General features: G+C 41.1%; 1 non-coding gene across 1 annotated transcript; it reads right to left on the bottom strand.

Moving 5' to 3' along the window:
- Positions 1 to 435: 435 nt before the first annotated feature.
- trnap-ugg (transfer RNA proline (anticodon UGG)) lies at positions 436 to 507 on the bottom strand. Its single transcript has one exon. It is a non-coding gene; the product is annotated as a tRNA-Pro (tRNA).
- Positions 508 to 19,335: the final 18,828 nt, after the last annotated feature.

Raw genomic sequence — 19,335 nt, forward strand, 5'->3', positions numbered from 1 at the left:
ACCCTAAGCAAGCATTATATATTCTCCAAGACCAACAAGAGGCTGTTGGATGTTGTTGACCAGTATTAAGGCATACATCAGACTGCATGGCATGTCATGACTTCACATTCACCAAGTAGCCAAATCATTGGGCCTCATGCAAGAACATGTTTGTGTTCTTTTCCTAAAAATGTTCTAGTGGTTAGCACTTACGAACATCCCAACTCAGAAAAGTATGTAAAAGATGTGTATAAAAATTCTGATTATCGCTTGTGTGTATTTGAGTGAGCATGCGTGAGGATAGCATATTATATAAATCAAGGCTACTATGACTTCAGATTTCCAAGAGCAGCCATACGTTACAGTTCATCTGTAGAGTTTAGTTGAGCCAACATACAAAGACACCTTAATTTTAACCGATATTGGCCCTTTGAAATAAAGGTTTAAAGGAGTGAAGGGCTCGTCCGGGATTTGAACCCGGGACCTCTCGCACCCAAAGCGAGAATCATACCCCTAGACCAACGAGCCACGATGATGCTTATCCCCAAAGCAACAAACGTAGTAAATATTGTTGATCGGACACACCGTAGGTATCAGACAGCAATTATTTGGGGACCAATTTCACCAAATAATTGAGACTAAGCACTTAATACTTCTTGATACTACATGTGTTGTGTTCATTGATTCATGGCGGTTTCCAAAAAAGTATATAAAAAACTTCTTCTGAATAGTTCTCTTGCTCTTGGATCAAACACATTGATTTAATGCTCAAATCTAAGACCTTAAACCAGTGATTTTCAACCAGTGTGCCGTGGCACACTAGTGTGCCGTGAGAGATCGTCAGGTGTGCCGTGGGAAATTATCTAATATCTAGTGTTGCACCGAAGATGTTTACCGACATCTGCACATCGGTAATAAACTTGACTTTCACCGATATCATTGGTATTTGTGGTTAAACCGCTGGGCAGGTGCCGCGGCTGGGGGAGCAGTCGCCCCGTCGCCCTCCTCTCCACGCCTCCGGAGACCCGGCGTGCGGCACGCCTCAACGTTTTTTTGGGGGGTGAGGTCCTCTTCTGCGGTGCCTCACGGCGTCAGTGGTGCGGGGGCTTTCTTTCTCTTGGACCGTGGGGCGGTGTCCCCCGCCGGTGCGGAAGGCGGGCCGTTGGAGGGGACCGGGTACGGCGGTCGGCGTTGGCGACTCTGGACGCGTGTCGGGCCCTTCTCGCGGATCACCTCAGCTACGGCGCCCGCTGGGGGAACCCTCCGTTCGCGCGGGGGGCCCCCCCTGGCGGTGCGCCTCGGCTGGCGCCTAGCAGCTGACTGGTGCGGACCAGGGGAATCCGACTGTTTAATTAAAACAAAGCATCGCGAAGGCCCACGGTGGGTGTTGATGCGCTTCTGCCCAGTGCTCTGAATGTCAAAGTGAAGAAATTCAATGAAGCGCGGGTGAACGGCGGGAGTAACTATTGGCACTCAAAACAGGTCAATCTGTTTTAGACAGGGTTAAAAGGTCCTGTTTTAAATGATCCTTGTGGTATTTTGACCAAAATATGTTCCAGACATTTCATTAAGACCCCAAGGAACCATATCAACTGTGATAAAATGGGTATAAAATGTCTCCGTTAAATAAAGTTTACTTAAATCAAAGATTGTTTCATAAATCTGATTCAATACCTCATTAAAAGGTAAGAGTAATAAAGGGCTGAAATAATTTAAAATAGTGCTTTTTAATACATCTAGAAACTATATTACTAATTATATGTATTATATGTACTGTGTTAGGCCATAGAGTGTCATTTTGTGTCATTTTGGTTGGTGGTGTGCCCCAGGATTTTGTAAATGTAAAAAATGTGCCGCGGCTCAAAAAAGGTTGAAAATCACTGCCTTAAACGATAAGGCAAAGGGACTCCGGGGGAAGAAGTCAAGTCGGTAACATATATTGAGGAGATATTCATTTCTTTAATGTGATAAGGAGGGAGAAGAGGAAGGAGAAGCTGGGATGAGAAGCTCTGTGTGTCGTGTGTCATGTGTCCCCAGACGTTCTAGACCTATAGCATCATAACTAAGAGCAGGTCTAAGACAAGCCTGGATCGGCTCTAGCTGTAAGCTTTATCGTTAAGGGAGGATTTAAGCTTTCCCATACCTCTTGCTAAAGGTAGACATAATCTACCAATAAGATTATTTCTGCTCCCAAATTTGACCAGTCTCTAAAAACGGTTTTGTAACACAGACACACACACAAACACACACCAATTTTTCTCCCTCACTGAGTAGACATTTCAAAGTAAAAAAACAGGAGCATCACCTGGAAAAAATGATCCAGTATGGTTGAAATGAGGCTTTTGATGTCTTGCCATGCACCTTTGGTGTATAAACTCTCTTCTTTTCCTTGCTGGATTGCTGGATTGCTGGATTGCGCTCATGCAGGGAAACTCAATGAGGGAACATCAAAGTGAGTTTGTGGCTTCCACCAATTTTCAGTTCCTCTTCGCTGACTGTGTGGATGTGGCTGTTCAAAGAAGCCCCAGCCAGTAGGCATACTCTTACAGACTCCAAATGACTGTATTAAATATGTTTGTGTGACCCACTTGTGCTCTATACAATGTAATTTAATCAAATATGCCTCAATAATAAACAGTTTCTATCTGAAGATCGTGCTGTTCTATTTTTGTTGAATCTGTCTGAGGGTTAACAGTGAAAATAAAAAGCTCTGAGACGACCTTGTCTCAAACTTGTGTTTTTCATTTTTTGTTTGAGTCTTGACTTTGGACAAAGCAGTTAAGACAAAATCCCTGAAAACATGTGGTCATACAGGGGAGATTACAAGTTCTATCTCTATCCAAAGGTTCTGTGATGTCAGATCTTACTCCAGCAGTAAATGACACTTTCCAGTAATTCTGGCCTATTGTTCACAGTTGATTCAGAGCTTTAGACCTTGACTGGTTGAATATTTTGTAACTCTTTAAACACCCTGAGGCATTTTCTGGCTTCTTTCTTCTACCTAGTGCATCTCAAGGGGTAAATCACAGCGTTATGTGAATACTGAGACAGTGGATGGTTCTTTAAATGTAACAGGGAATGTAAAAGTGGCTACATGCTACATTATCAACCTGAATTTATTCAGGTGAAATATGAAACTCTGCTTATAACCCATCACAACCGCATATTGACTGAGTCCCTTAAGGTTCATGTTATTTGTATTCAGACCATCCCCCCATCCCCTTTCAGGTTTACTGCCTTTTTCTACCTGCATGCCTGCCCAACCCCTGTGTTATCACTGTAAATCAGATGTAGCTCAATGATGTATATCAAATGAATATTTTCTGTGAATGCAATATTCAGGCTTCTCTGTTATTCAATGGAGAGCATATATACCTCAGGGAAAGCCTGCAGTGTCTCCTTCAGTGATTCAGCCAATTATTTATCATGTGTTTGTTTGTTTTTTTGTCTTGTCGTTGACATGTGTGAGGAATAAAACATGTGTGCACAACTGTTGGATGGGAGCCATTATCCTAACTATTCTGTATCAAGGAGCAGATCATGCTGAGGTAGTTGCATGATGTCCTGTATATCTTTATTCTACAGATCTTATTCAGGCACATTACAATGCCCTCAGCGGCTCCAACAATCAGTTTGCTAGAGGCATGTCTCCTGTTTCTCATTATGAGACTGCTGACGGCTGAATTGTTGTGGAACATAGGTCCATAAGTGTCAATGATGTTCTCCTTCGCAGGATGAGGAACTGATGGTTGACAACTGGTGGTGTCAGCAATGTTGACGGATTGACAGTGATATTGGTTAATGTCCATTAGCAGTACGTGTGTATATTTTTTTACAAAGCATGTTTTACATCTAGACTGCTGATCATCATTATTATTATGAATCACCTCCTCAAAGGAGCTTATGTTTTCACCCCTGTCCGTTTGTTTGTTGCCTGATTTTGTATTTTTGTTTTGAAGCATGCCTACAGTACACAACTGAACATAGTTCCATGAAACTTGGTGGAAGGATGCGATATGGATCAGGGAACATCCATTCAATTTAGGTGCAGATCTGGATCAGGGTATGGATCTAGGGATTTTTTTTACCTTGACCTTGTACTTTGAGTGATCGATAGAATTTAAGGGGACTGTAAGGCATTTGTGGAGGCACGTGTTTTACTGGGTGCCAAAATAGTTACACAACTGCTCCAGTTTGATGGATAAATTAATCACCTATCTCTGTGTGTGCGTGTGCATGTGTGTGTGTGTGTTAGAAAGAGAGAGATGATTGTGACTGCTCGATCTTTAAACCACAACCGTGAAAATCAGGTTACGATCATGTAGCTCCCTCAATTAAAGCTATATAGTATACGTGAAGGTATTCATCGACCATTTACTGCTTGTCATTTGCAGGCTGAACACACAATGGCAGTAAAATAATTCTGTCTTTGAATCTAGATAATGTAAGAATCTGATAGTGTAGCTGAAATAAAATATTATATTAAATCTTGCCTTTCATCTTAAAAGTAACTAAAGCATTCAAATAAAGTTGAGTTGAAAGAACCATGCATTACACTGGAAAGTATTGGAGTGGATGGATAAATTAGCATAAAATAGAAATCCAGTAATGTTCACGTAGCTCTAAATCTTACGTTATTATGCAATTATTCAGATTTACAAAGTGTATCAGCACTAACAGGGAATGATAATATATCAATGTTGTGTATGTGGGAACAGTGCACATATAAATATTAACAGTAAGACATAAAACAATAAAGTGTAGAATTGTTCAGATTTACAGTGTGTGTATAAATTGTAACTGAAACCACAAATCATTAAATTGTGCAAATATTAATGTTTTCTGCTGCTGCATGTCTAACAGTCTGTGTCCTGTGCTGCTCAGCCTCCTCAGCATGTCTACAGCAGTTCGCCCAGTCTTGGAAAGTGCCTGCAGCAGCTCTACTGTGTTCCTCCAACTCGGCAATCTGCCTACCAGTCCTTTTCTTTTCATCTTGTATGCCATCCTTTGCCTGGGGGGGCTGGTGGCTGGAGGGACAGACGAGAGGGGTTAGCAGGACAGAGGGAAGGGCCAGGGGCCAGAGGAGAAGGCATTAATCTAGGTCCAAAAACAGGCAGAGGTCATTCGTCGATTAGTCGATTGAAAGGTAAAATAATCTCCTTTCCTAACCACTATTTCTTGACCCCAGATGGAAGACATCTCAAGGTGAAGGAAAGATGCAAAGGAGAAGATGTAAGGGGGGGGGGTTATGGCTCAGGAGATTGTGTCGTCCTCTAATCAGAAGGTTGGTGGTTCGATCCCCATCTCCCGCATGCCTTAGTGTCATTGAGCAAGATACGGTTGTGCCTATGTCTTTGATAGCGAAAGTGCTGCAAATAGAAGCACTGTATGAATGTGTGTGAATGGATGGATGGGAAAACTGTACTGCAATATAAATACAGAAATCTGACTCCACTTTAACCCTTTTTTTAACCAACTTTATTCATAATAGAAGACACACACACACACACACACACACACACACGCACACACTGTATTGTGAACCTGTCACACACTCTGATAAAATTGATTTCATTGAAAATAAACCGGACTGAAATGTCGAAATAATATAATAAGGTGAGGAATCTACATAGAACACATTATAGAAGTGGAGAATTAGGATTGAAAGGACCTCTCCTGATTATATTTAGTACTACTGATTGATGATTTATTTGTATTTAGTTTTGTTGATGTTACAGTGAGTGAACTATAAGTTCAATAATGCTTGTTCATCGTGACCCCCTGACTGGACAGATGTGACAGAGAAGATATAAGGAGCTCAGACAAATGTGAAGATCAGTTCTGGACCATGACAGGAGAACAAAACAGCTGTTCTGTTTGTTTTTTCCACTAGGTGGGTCTGTCCAGATGCAAATATGAGGCTGCATCACATTAAATCTTTCCGCCACTGAAATACTTCCAGGCTATTGCACTCAGTTAGGAAGGTTCCTCAGCAAACAAGATTATTTGCATGCAAGCCTACACTGCTAGGAGAACAAATTGATGGGAAACTGAAAAATAGTATGAGGAGAAGACATCACAAAATAAAAGAGAAAAGGAGTTACGTGCAGTCGGCAGTGTCCATCACAGCATGTTATACAATCGTCCTTTTGCAAACATTCGATTTTTAGTAATTTGGTTTAACATGAAGCTCTATCTCTTGATTATCTTTGACTCCAACACCTTCCTCCAAATCGATACATTTGTCCAAGAGACCTGTCTAGTTAAAAATTGAATAAATTCCTATTTGTCTGGAGGCACAATAGCCACATCAATCAGACTGGGCCCAATAACAACGAAGGCCTGATGCTATTAAAAAGGTTTGAATCCCTCATTTGTCACAAGCTGACTCAGGGCTCTGAGGGAGAGAAGTAAATCTAAATCAACAATAGGGTCTGGAAACCAGCAGAAAAGAAGGGCATGGTTATGGAGGATGTGACCGAAGCGAACTAGATGAGCTAATGGCCTCTTGAGCAATAGGATGACCAACTGCTCACTTTGAGAGAAACGTCACATTTACCCCTTTTGATTTTCTTATAGCATAAATCTCAGGCCTCTTTACAAGCTCTCCGGGAAGACATCTACTTCAGTACATGATTAATGATATAATCAACAAGGAATAACACTGCTGCTGCTGCTGGGCAGGCTTTGTGTTATTCAAAAGCAATTATTATGCATCTTCCATATGTATAAATGTAGTCGAAATGCACTTATATTTACCTTGGTAGAATCATTTAATTTTGAGCACATTGTTTTCTGGGAATAAATAAGAATAAATAATTGAAACACTGTGAAAATCCCCCACTGTGAAATACAAATGTATGATTAAAAATAAATAAGATGATCCATGTTATGCCTCTCTCTCTCTCTCTCTCTCAATCTTTTTATTAGAAATGCTTTCGAGAGAAGGGTAAACACTCATGTGTAGACAGACTAAGGTGACCTGTTCCCCGAAGCTTATTTATTTCATTTCTGAGCATCGCACTTTGAAAGGTGCTTAAAGAGAAGGTGGATCGTTTAACAGCATAAACCAGTGAGCTGAACATGTTGGTTCCAGCCTGTGTTTAAAGCTCAGGCCTGTTATCAGTGTGACTAAGCTGAATGCTTGCAATAGAAAGAACAAATGGTGCCATGAAGAGATTAGCCCCGCTAAGACAAAAGGAGAACATTTATAGTAAGTGCTGAGCACTGAAATCCTTTGTGACCCACCACCCACTTCCCCTGGTTTGTTATTAATCCAACGTTCTGCCAGACTTCTTTGTTTAATGCAGCACATTGCCAAAAAGAAGACATCTCCAGCCAAATATCTCCAGCTGGGTGTGCTGTGTTGTGCTGCCACTCTGCTCTGTTAATTCCTCTGTCTTTGGATCCATTTACTTTTCTCAGGTTCAGGTTACTCATTACCGATCACAGCTGCTGAACTTGTAGACCCTGTTCGGACCTGGTTTTAACATCCTGTGGGATCTGATCACACGCTGACAGCTTTAAGTGAAGGTGTGGACGCATCCAAGATACGTTGAGGACTCATTTGAGATCTGAGCACTCAAACCACAATTGGAGGTGGTGTGGGGAACATGTGGCAACGGTTCTTCTGTGTGAATGCAAATAATCAATTGAAGGCAGTTTCACTTTTGAACTAAAGATATCTTAACACTTTTCAGTGTTTCCACAGATACAGTATTAATTCTAATGTGTAAAATCTTGTTCTATATTAAAGCTACACACATTGATTCACTCAGCAACAGAGTCGCCAACATTTACCAACTACATGTGTTCCACGTGAATAGAAATGACGTACATTAAGAGCAGGTTGCCAGGTGTGAACCGACACTCTTGTGCTTGGATCTCTTTGGACAAGTGATATTTCCTGGTCCGAACAAGGCCCTAATCTCAGGTTGGCCTCAGACAGCCTTTCTTCAAGTGCAGGAGTTTTCAAAGTCTGCCAAATTAGCTATTAGTTGTTGTTAACAATTTACCCATGGGTATACTATTGGGAGAATAAGTTGAACTTAAGAAATATGGATTCAATTTAGGATTGCAATGCAGGACCACAGCAGTTTGGGTCAGTGACATTGACTGGGCTGAGTTACTACATCAGGCCCGGCGGGGTTTGGACAAAAAAAATTGAATGCCTGTCAGGTTCAGGTCAGGCTTGTTTAGTTTTCTCTCGGGCTTGGATGGTTTCAGACAGAAAACTGCGACTTGAGCCGCTGCCTTATTTGGACGCAGACCTTGGCAACATGAATTTACAGGCTACACTTGCAAGGCACCTTCTAACTAAAAGCTGGAGTACTGTCATGATTCTGCCATGATGGCTCTGAAGTTTTTAAGTATGGAAGACAACTTCTGTTTTATGGACTCTTTGGTTTATTGACTTTTACCTGTGTTTCCTTGTGTTTAGGTTTGTGTTCAGGTTTGTGTTCAGTTGTTTACCCCTGAGATCTCCGCTTCCTGTTTTATTTTTAAATTAAGTTCCCCGCCCCTGTGATTGTCTGCACGTGTTCCTCATGTGTTTCAGCTGAGTTCAATAATTCCAGCCTCCCCTATGAGATATCGTGTTTTTGGGGTCTGTCCATACTCAAGGTCTCTCTTAAAATTGGGTACAAACGTTCATTTGGACTCAAAGATGAACTGATTCGATTTTTGTGGTCAAAGCTCAAACATCAAGACCTTTTTTTTATTGCCTTGTGATTGCCTTATCCTGAGAACACCTTGAGAAAGACGCTGTGAGTCTCAGTGAACATTTTTGCTAAATTTAAAAGGATTAACTGATTAGATTTAGGTGGTCAATGGTTAAGGTCACGGTCGCCTCGCAAAACATGTTTTTTGGCCTATTCAATATGATATCTCAAGTTTATCCTTTGGTAATGTATATGCATTTTGACCAGTAGTTCTTTGACTCAAATATTGTCTTATTATGGTCATTTTAATAATATAAAAAAATGGAGGAAATAAATAAAAGATAACTGATTATGTTGCACAAGTATGTCAGTTGTCAAGTTAAAGTGTGCATAGATTCTGTTCTTACACGCTGTGACCATCTCTTAACTGTGTTCTGCATCTATGTCCTGGCTGTAACGCTTTATACTATAAAACAACAGCAAATACCAGACTTTACCTGACTCAGTATGCCACCCAGCTCCTTGGCACAGGTCGTCTCTCGCCCTGCTCTTCTGGCAGGCCTCCCTCCATGCATAGTGAAACCCGTACAGAGAGAATGCAGCGACTGGTCATCAATCAGCCTGAAAGGGCACTTGTCACTCCGCAGCTTATTGACCTCCACTGGTGAACAAATATTTCACTGGACAGAAAATTGTAATTAATCAAATGTTATTTGGGTTGCCTGTATTCACAAATCACCCTTAATATCATATTGCTAACAAGGTGTGGCATCCTCTGTCCTAAACCCTCAACAAGAGTAAGTAAAAGCTACCTTTTAAAAAAATATATTAACCAGGGACAGGCAGAGGTGCAATAGATCTGTAACTGGACAAATCAACAAAATAACATTGTTTACAACATTATTTGGAAGAAACGGTTTGTAAGATAATGGAAAGTGGTTCAATGTCTAAAGTATTTAATCAAAAGAACATGTCTGATAGAGATGAAGGGAGCAGCAATGACAAATGAATTGAGGAGTTTTAGTCAGTAATGGTAGAGTATGTGAGTGGGTATGTGAGTATTGTATTTCAGCAGTCTTATTGTGATCATAGTCCAGGATCATTTGCCACCCCGATGACTTCAGGGTCTGAACCCATCTGCTTGAACTCAATCAGGGGCTTCTGCTCCTTACGCTCCATCCCCGCATGACTGTTCTCCTTTGTGGCTTCTCGACGGTGGAATGTGCTGTTAAAGGCTGTCAGAGCAGGGGCATCCCTCTCTATCCTTAAGTCCCTCCTGAGGAGTCATCTCTTCTTAGAGCACCTCCTCGCCTAACCCTTGTAACAACCTAACGTGCCTAACTAGCACTTGCTGTGTGCTTTCTTACCTGATCTCCCTCCACTTTGCCTTAAACTGGGGCTCAGACTACAGGAGATTTAAAAATCCTGACGGGTTTACAATCGGGTTGCATCACGCACGAGCGGAGAATGTTTGCAAACAATTTTCTCTGTTATCTCAAATAAGCCTCACTACAAGATTTGAAAGTAATGGTTCATCACACACTGCAGGATATTATTCAGATTATCACTCCAGGGGGAGCCCAGCCTCTGACGGGAATGTGAGGAAGAAGGTGCAAACAAAATGATGGAGAATGGCGTAGTGCGACAACTGGCCCCATCAGTAATAATGCTTTGTCGTGATTTAAAACAAAAGCAGAAGAAATTAGTCCGGATGAGAAAATAGCTGGGGAGACACGGTCAACATGGCCTGTCAGTTCTTCAGCGAGAACCGGAGCTGAAATTTAATTAATCTGTGTCAACAGCAGTAAGCACATCCTCATATCTATATGGCTGTTCTCCAATTCAGCTGCACTCAGAAAGTACAGACATTATCATCCCAATATTAGATCCTTGATATAAACCATGTTTGATGATTAGCTGTGCGTTTTTTTGCTCACAGTTCTGGAGGTTTCAGAATTACTATGTAACAACAGCAGATAATCTGGGGTGAACATTAAGGTTACGAACCAGATTTCTACTGCTATTCTCAGAGGAGGGGAATCTGGGCTTAAATCTGCCTGAACTTCTCGTAGTCTGAGCCCCAGGTTTATTGATTTGTACCTTCAAGCTCTCCTGCTGTAATCAAGCTTTAGGAGCGTCCCTCATTATCACATCCTGTTATGTTTTATTTTGATACCCATTGTGACTCATTTCAGAACACTTCGCTTCCTGTCATTGTCCGCTTTTCCCGAGCCACACTGTTAACAAACTTTACCATAATTATAATCAAACATTGTTTTTTTTACTTTGCCTTTTGCCTCTGTGATTCTGATATGATTCCTGATCCTGACCTTGAGCCCTCACTTGTGTTGCAGCAAAGTAACAAAGTAACTTCGGTTAAAATAGGACTAATGAGAACATATAAGGTATTGAATGAAAAACTATAAAATAAAGACCAAAGTCGCATTTAACCGTAAATACTTTAACTAAATTTGGGAAATTACTAGAGCTCAGTGATGAGTAGCTTGATAAAATCCATTGACAACGCTGTCTTCGATTGATCCAACATCTGGGGACAAAGATAATTTAAATGCCAAACTGAGGTTCATTGGTTCTTCTGTGTAACGTCAAATACTTTATCCAAATGTGTATCTTCATTGTGTTTCCCTTAATTGAAAGTTTGAGTGGCTCTCATCTTTTACTAGTGGGGAAGCCTCGGTGTGCCCTCACCTAATTATAATGTTGGTGATTAAAATATGCAGGCAAGCCAAGCATTGAGCTGGGTTGGTGCTCCTCTAATTAATTTGCCTTCCTTCCCTAGGCATATAATACTATTTTCACATCCTCTCATGCAGACTCAAAGTTTAACTTTAGATTTCAAATGATATCAGGGTAGCTTCAAGATTCTCTGGATTCATGGGAAATGTTCAATTTTCATTGCCATACGTGTTCCCCATTAAAAGTTCTAGTGGGAACGGGAAGCAAAACCTCTGAGTTGAAATGACAAGTCAATTACAAAACAAACTCTAATCCGCACGCCCTTTCATTTCAGCGGAGTAAACAGCGAGCGGCTTCACCATCTCATCAGACTGCATGACGACGTCCCAGCACTGGAAGTTTACTCATTCTTCTTATCGGACGAGCTGGGAGGGGAGTGGAGGAACGAGGAGTGTTGAGAGCAGCAAGGGAGGACAATAAATCATGTAGTAGAAGCAATGCCTGAGGGCCAGAGCAGCAAAGCAAGCGGTGTGGATGGAATAGCTGATGAAGAAGGGGTGAGGGGAGGAAATTAATGAATTGACTTGAGGAAGACACAAGCAATGAGAGACAAAGAAAGGGTGTGTGTTAGAGAGATACATAAATAAAGGACAGATGGAGAGATTCAACTCTCTGGACTATTCTTTTTAGTAACGTGTTCAGTTGGAATGGAAGATCCACAACTTCAAGAACCACTGAATCAAGTTTCTGACCTCAGAGAAAGATTACACGAAAACGAAACCAGTCTCCACAAGAAGAGTCAGCATTTTACAATAATAATAATAAAAAAAAAGATATCATCACCTGACAGTGTTCTTAAATTTGTCAATTTATCACAGAACTAGGTGCTGTTGGGGTTCATTAAAAAGAAAGCTGGGTTGTCTATTAAATTAAGAACAGTAAAGTGAATTATTTCAGCTCATGAAATGTTTTATTTTCTTCAGACATACATGACATTTAATTCTACAAAACAGAAATATTTAAAACTTCATAAATACCTTTGTGGAGACCTTGAGTCTTGAGAAATAAGCTGATAATATTGGTTCACCTGAAACAGAGTTCAATGATTATACAGGATATCTAAAAAATCTTACTTTATATAGTGTGAAGGCTTATATCTTTCTGTTGAAAGGACTAATATTTTCAACATTGTCAAAAGAGTCTCTTTGCAGATGGTTTCTGGTGACGTAACAATGACACAAGGTTTGCCCAGTAGTTTTCTGCTATGCATAGGGCTCCTCTTATCAATATATAAATGATGTAGAGTGTGGACCTCCAGAGGCTAGAACATAGCACCTCTGTGCAAATTTCTTTGGGCTACAATTGGAAAAAGTTGGGCAAGAAACTTGAGAAGTGCAGTTAGCTCAACTGGCCGTTACACTGGTACTACCCTCAGACAAATGTAACAAGCCAAACTCTACCACTTCATAAGCTACTTTTTATATTTATATTCATTTATTAACTATTTCCCTTATCCTTTGAGGGCCGGCTTGAACCAATCCCAGCTGGCAGGTGGAACACAACCTGGGCTGGTCACCAGTGTTTCACAGGGCTGTTTCATTTTGCCAGTTAACCTAAGATGTAGACTGTTGGAACAGTGGTTGATCACTTGATCAATAGAGATCATTTCTGTGAAGAGTTTACATGTTCTCCCTGGGCCTACATGGGTTTTCTCGCACAGACCAAACTCATGCAGGTTAGACTAATCGTTTTTATAACTGAACAAACTAAACCTAAATCAATGCTATGATCCGTCTGTCAAAGATATTCCGGTTCAGTTAAATGTTGTATTCGGGAACAGCCGATGATCATGTCAACATATATTGTGTACATTCCCGGTTCCCTCTGTGATCTTTCTATCAAGTAAACTCAGCCATGTGTGTCTGTACTCCCCTAGTTTGACTCACTGGACAAACAAACAGAGTGTTTTTCCCCAGAGCAGAATGATATGGATGCAGCCATGCAGCCAGACCGTTCTCCAGCGCTGACATTGAGCTGTGGGGATCTCGCCATGTGAGAGTAGTATTCCCTTCCTGCCCTGTCCTAGGCATCAGGGCAAGGACTGGTACATGACTTTGCACTATGTAAAAAAATGTCTTTGATTTTTGTTGTATTTCCGCTGGAGAAGGATCTCCTGTGTCTGAGCATCGGTAAAGTAGCTCGTGTTGGGACATCACTTGATCAATAGAGATTAGAACTTTAATGTTCCCATCAGGTTACAGAGAAATGTTTTAAGTTTGCTACTTGTTGTGAGAATAATATAATATAAAACATCGGCATCAAAACAAAATCCTGAGTGTGCAGATTCATCTCATGCAAATGTGTTCTTCTAAAAATGCATACTGCTGCATTTAACTTGTTTACACACGTTCTCCTTCATCTCCTTCTATACATAGCAACTATTATAAGCACGCTGCTTGTGTGTGTTCAGTGTGGTCTAAGTTGTAGTTCAGCGGGTCTGGGCCTGACTCAATTTTCCTGTGAAGCTCAATTGAGAATCAATAAACGGCACTGTTGGCCAGTTTCAATTTAAAAGAGTCAACAGTGAGTTCAGGTTCAAATGAGACCAAACCTCAGACAGCAGCAGCGTGAGAAATAAAAGAATGTAAAAAATAACAGAACTGGGAAGATTTTCAGGATCAAATCTAGAAAAGCCTGGAGCTTGTATCCCATGTATCTGTGGGACACTATGGGACACTATGCCCCCCCCCCCCCCCCCGTAAGCACTAGAGCCTGGCAAGCAGCACCACAGAACATATTGTCACATCTACAGTAACTCTGCTCTTTTCAGTCTGTCTCTTCCCAATGAGACAGATATGCTCCATAAACTGGAAACTAGTCTTCAGGGTGATTGTTGCCCTCTTCATTAGTGAACAGACCATCAGTGGTTACAGGGGTCAAACTAAATCCTCAACCACACATAATTGAGTCAATTTTTATTTCTCGGTCTCTACTCCCCTCTCGTCTGCCTCTAATCTGGCCCCTACTTAGGCTGCCTGATGTGCCTGAGAGGAAAGGCTGCCTCATTAGAAGCTGCCCCTGCAGCCGCCTGCAGTGGTGCACATCTCCGCGCTATGACCTCGGCCCACTTCCCTCGGCGAGGGAGCAACGAGGACATCGCCCATATCGGATCACCTCGGGCTTACCCCAGCCACCGTCCCACTCAGCTGGAGTGTGACTCTCTTTTATCATGTTCCATTTCACTGTTACTTTATGCACAGTTTTATAACCGTTTCACTCCTGGTTTGAGCAGAGTCAGTCCATTAAAATCTAACGTTCCCCTTGTTTGGTATGCAGCCTTTCAGAGGCGGTGCCGTAACCTGAGAAGAACTTCAGTGTGAAGTCACATAAAAGTCCGACTGTAAATACTTCACATGGAGCAGACACGTTTATTCCCCACCTTGAAAATATTTGTTTAAAGAGAGCAGGAGTTTCTTCCATGAAAGCTAAGAAAACTTTCACAGCTCAGAAACGGATGAATCAAGTATATATAATGAATTAAAAAAAAAGACAGGTTGGAACAGGTTACATTCATTAGGTATAGTGCAGGGGAAAGCAGGTCAGGGCAAGGCGAGAATCGAGGCCAGCAGAAGGCTAGTGGTATGAGACCAGGTAAAAGTCCAGATGATCCAATCTAAGTGATTTATGCCAGCTATACACACGACTTCAAAGCAGCCTAACAAAGAGCTTAAAGAAAATATTAGAGGAACTTTAAAAGGATGGTTCAGCCAAGAATAAAAATTCACTCATTATCTACTCTGTGCCAAAGAAGTGTTGGGTAAAGTACACAAAACACTCTTGGACTTGCAGGGGTAAACAGGGTTGCAGCCAAATCCATTACAATTAAGTAAATGGTGACCGATTCTTAAAATGTTAAAAAACATAAAATGCCTCCATGCTGCTCCCGTGGTGTGATCCAGGTATCCTTAAGCCCCGACATTCATATTCAGCTCGAAAGGAGGTCATTAACATCATGTTTTTCTGGTGAATTTTCCTTTTTGGGTGAACTATCCCTTTTAACTCATGATCATGGACATCTGTTCACACAGGCAAACATGCTATTTGTTTTTGACGGCTGCAAACTGGCTTTAGTTCGGTAACTGAACATCTGGACAATGAAAGCATCTAAGTATGTCAAATTGTTACCTTCACTAGTGAATCTGGAGTCTGTTGATATTGTGGAGAAACTAAGGTTTTTAGAGGATAGATGATTCCTTTCACAAGCCATTAAATAAAAAAAAAACGTATTGTGAGTAATAGGAGCAGATGGAGAACTTCCACTGTGATGCATCGCCGCGAGTTCCCGAGGTGATTCTAAGCAGACTCTCATCCACTGTGTATCATCATCACCTACTGAGGTCTGGTGCTCGGCCGCCACTCGGCACAGTGAGCACGCTCTGCTGACGGAGGAAGTGCCGTCTGTTAAGCAAACACATTATTATCATGCACACAAGATGCTGCAATAACAGAGCTGAAGAAAAAAAAGACCTGATAAATTCGTACCGCAGAACTGAATACCTCATGGATTTGGCCCGTGGGCCTTTGTTATTCTCTGTATATTGTTGTACACTAACCTTAGGAAACAGCATCTTATATTTGCTGTATTAACATGTGTAGACACACACAGTGGGAGAACTGCCAACAGATTAGTCGGCCTGCTGTAAATTATCAAACCCCAGCAGGAGGTTGATGGTTGACTAGATTACCCATTACACTGATTAACTGTGGGCATTACATCTAAATGTTTATTCTCATTAAGATCTCTTTGAAAACTTGGAGACGTAAACTTTGGAATCTTTGAACAAAAGTTGCTGCGGAGAGAATGAAGCCCCTATTGGGAACAAGCTTATATCAGACTGTGTTTCCACTGTAGGAACCTTCCCCCAGGAGCTAGGAACCTTTGCAGGAACTTTGTGTATTTTCACTGGAGAGACCAAGTTCTAAATTAAGTGTCAGGGAAATCGTTTCACACCCCCAGCCAAAAAAATACCTGCTCAATGGTTATTGCTGTGATTGTACAGGAACCTTTGGGTGGGATGGATGGGAGTTTGTCTCAATCATCTCACGGTCAATCTCCACAATCAAATCGGTTTCCTTTATGTAAGTCAAGCTTTTTGCTTGTTTTGAGTACACGTGTCAAGTTTTAGTCTCTTTTCCTGTGTTGACTTAATAATTCACAGAGCAGTAAACCAACATCAATAGGAATACAATTCAAAACTCCTCCATGTCCTCCAATATAGGTTTATCAGAAATAAAAAATTCCAGATTTAGTTTTACATGTGCACAAAAAAAAGTATAACAAGCCACAAAAGTCAATGCAAATAATGAACAGAAAGAATTAAATGCACAATGTAGATGTTCTAACATCTAAATATTGTACATGGAGACAACTAATACTTTGTATGTAAACTAATTTCCCCAAAAACATGTTGCTGTCGTCTGTGATAATTATCCCAACTCTCCCCTGGTCTTTACACCGCTGTAGAAACAGTGGTCTGCAGGAACCTTTTAGAGTTCTTTGAAAAAAGTTCCAGGACTACACGTTCCAGGTGCTGTTGAAAAATAATAATTTGTTATTAGTATCCTAGAATTTGGCTTTAACTTGATTATGTCAGTACCACATGTGCTATTATTTTAATAGCAGCATTTGGCTGAAAGTAAATGTCTACCAGCGGAGAGTAATGGCTCTGGAGGCTAAAACAGCTGCTCTGTATTGCTAGTTGCCATTATGAAGTTACATTAAAGTTCAATTACTCAGACATTATGAGCTTGTACTTTAGCGGAAGCACATGGATGAGAAGAGATGGCCTCAGAGGCGCTGAGGTCTGAAGGTAGGATTGCTGAAAGAGTGGTTGCTAATAGAAGCTGTTCCAGGAAACCATTGTTTTCACTCACTGTGCCATCAGGCTCAACGAACAGTTCCCTCCTGTAATGGCACAGCAAGCGTTAGTCTTTAAGAATAACAGGCAGGCATAACCATGCAGGGCCCCTCACACAGGACCCCCGCTCACCGGGTCAAACCAGAGTTTGAATGTTCACTGTGTGTTCACTAATGAATCACTATATAAAGCCTACTAGAGGTTGCCATTTTTAAGTGCTGTCCGAATGTTTAGTGACGTTTTTTTAAACACTATATAGTGCACTCATTGTTTCCCATGATGCATCGTGAAAAGAAGGGTACAACTGATGCTCACAAACCAAGGAATTGTATATCATTATATATATAATTATGATTATGTATATATAATTCATAAACATTTTTATTTCTCTTTAAGGTATCTATCTTTGTGTGTGTTTCTATAATTTTAATGAATAAGTGGAAAATATGGATCCCTTTGCACAGAAGAAGATGTTTGTCATTATTATGTGAATCCTAATAAAGATAAATTAAACAAACTTAATTAAATAATTGTGGCCAACGCAAGTGAATATGCAAAGTAGGGTCCAACAGCGTTTATATATTTTTTTGCTGATGAGCTCACTATAAAGTCCTAGAAGTCACTATATAGTAAAGTAGGGGTTAGTAATGAGTGATTTCAGGACACAGCTACTGTGTCTGTTGCTTCTTTTACTTTCTGTCTTTGTCTATTTTCCTGCTCTTGTGTTTTTTCCTGCTTTGCCCTGATGTGATTCACCTGTGTCCACGTATCCCCACCTCTGTTGTGTATTTAATATCTGTGCTCCCAGTCGTCTCTGTCAGTTTGTTTGTTCAGCTCCCCACTGGTTGCCTCATGCTGCTGTTCTGTTCCCCCGGAGTTTGCCTGTGCTTCTGTTCCTTCGTGTTCCTCTCTGTGTTCTGAGTTAGACTCTCTGTTTGCAGCTGTCTACCTGCCAGAGCATATTTATTTCGTATAAAATTATTTTCACTGCACAGCTACCTGCCTTTGTCGTGTATTCTTAAACCCACAACAACAGCTAATTAAAATCTAGGATTGAGGTTGGAGAAAATGTCTCCCGCCCTCATCCCCTAGCATCCGCATTTGGATGATATTGGCTCAGACATGATCTTATCCTCCGAGAAAGAGGGAAGCTTATGCAAAGCAGGCACAGCAGATGACGCAGGAGCAACAATGTTCTGATTATATCAAACAAAATGTTAGGATTTTGTTTAGTATCAGAGATAAAGTTATATAAGTAGGTGCCTCTGCTATCATTGATCATATTGTCTAAAGTTCAAAAAAGTTCCGTAAAGAAAGAACTTGAGATGAGCTAACATCCAGCTGAGTGACACAGAGACGTGAATCTCCAACTTGCATGTTTATTTCATGGAGGAGTGAAAATAATGAAGGACACTGATTGGGAAACAATTTGCTAATTGAAAAGCGACTGCCCTCTAATATCAACATCCTTGCATGATGGAAATAATGTGCCAAATTAAAAAGCGTCAGATCACAAGGAATTACTTCTGGATGGTAAAGTAAGGAATTCTGGCCGTAGCCAAGCATACGTTGAGTAAACCTTGCATATCACAGGTGGGACAGGTGGATGAAAACGACTGAGGTCAATACTTTGAGCCATGAGCATGTGAAGACCAGGTGGCCACCAGCCAACATATCAAACAGCCCCTGATCGGTGGAGCAAGTCCTCCACCTCAGCCTGATGTCGTAAGTGAGCAGATAAAAGTCTAATCCTCTTCTAGGTCATGTCACAGATCCCTCATTTAGAAACAGAGAATTAAATTAAGAGAACAAAGGTGGCGATGGCCACCGAGCAAGCATTTGATGTCACCAGGGAGGGCAGATGTCAGGGGCTGACTCTTTGACGCAGGCAGACTCCTCTGACCTGACCAAGGGAAAGCTGACACCATCAGTAGTTTCAGGGAAGACCTGTTGAAGGCAGGAGCATCATTTTCAAAATCATTAAATGGAGCTACAGGGTACGTCAATCAAAGGCGCACCAGAGACGATAAATGTTGTCTTCCACTCCTCACTATCAGATACATCGATAGATTATGATTAAG

This window comes from Pleuronectes platessa, chromosome 22 (assembly GCF_947347685.1).
Source record: "Pleuronectes platessa chromosome 22, fPlePla1.1, whole genome shotgun sequence".
Taxonomy (NCBI): domain Eukaryota; kingdom Metazoa; phylum Chordata; class Actinopteri; order Pleuronectiformes; family Pleuronectidae; genus Pleuronectes; species Pleuronectes platessa.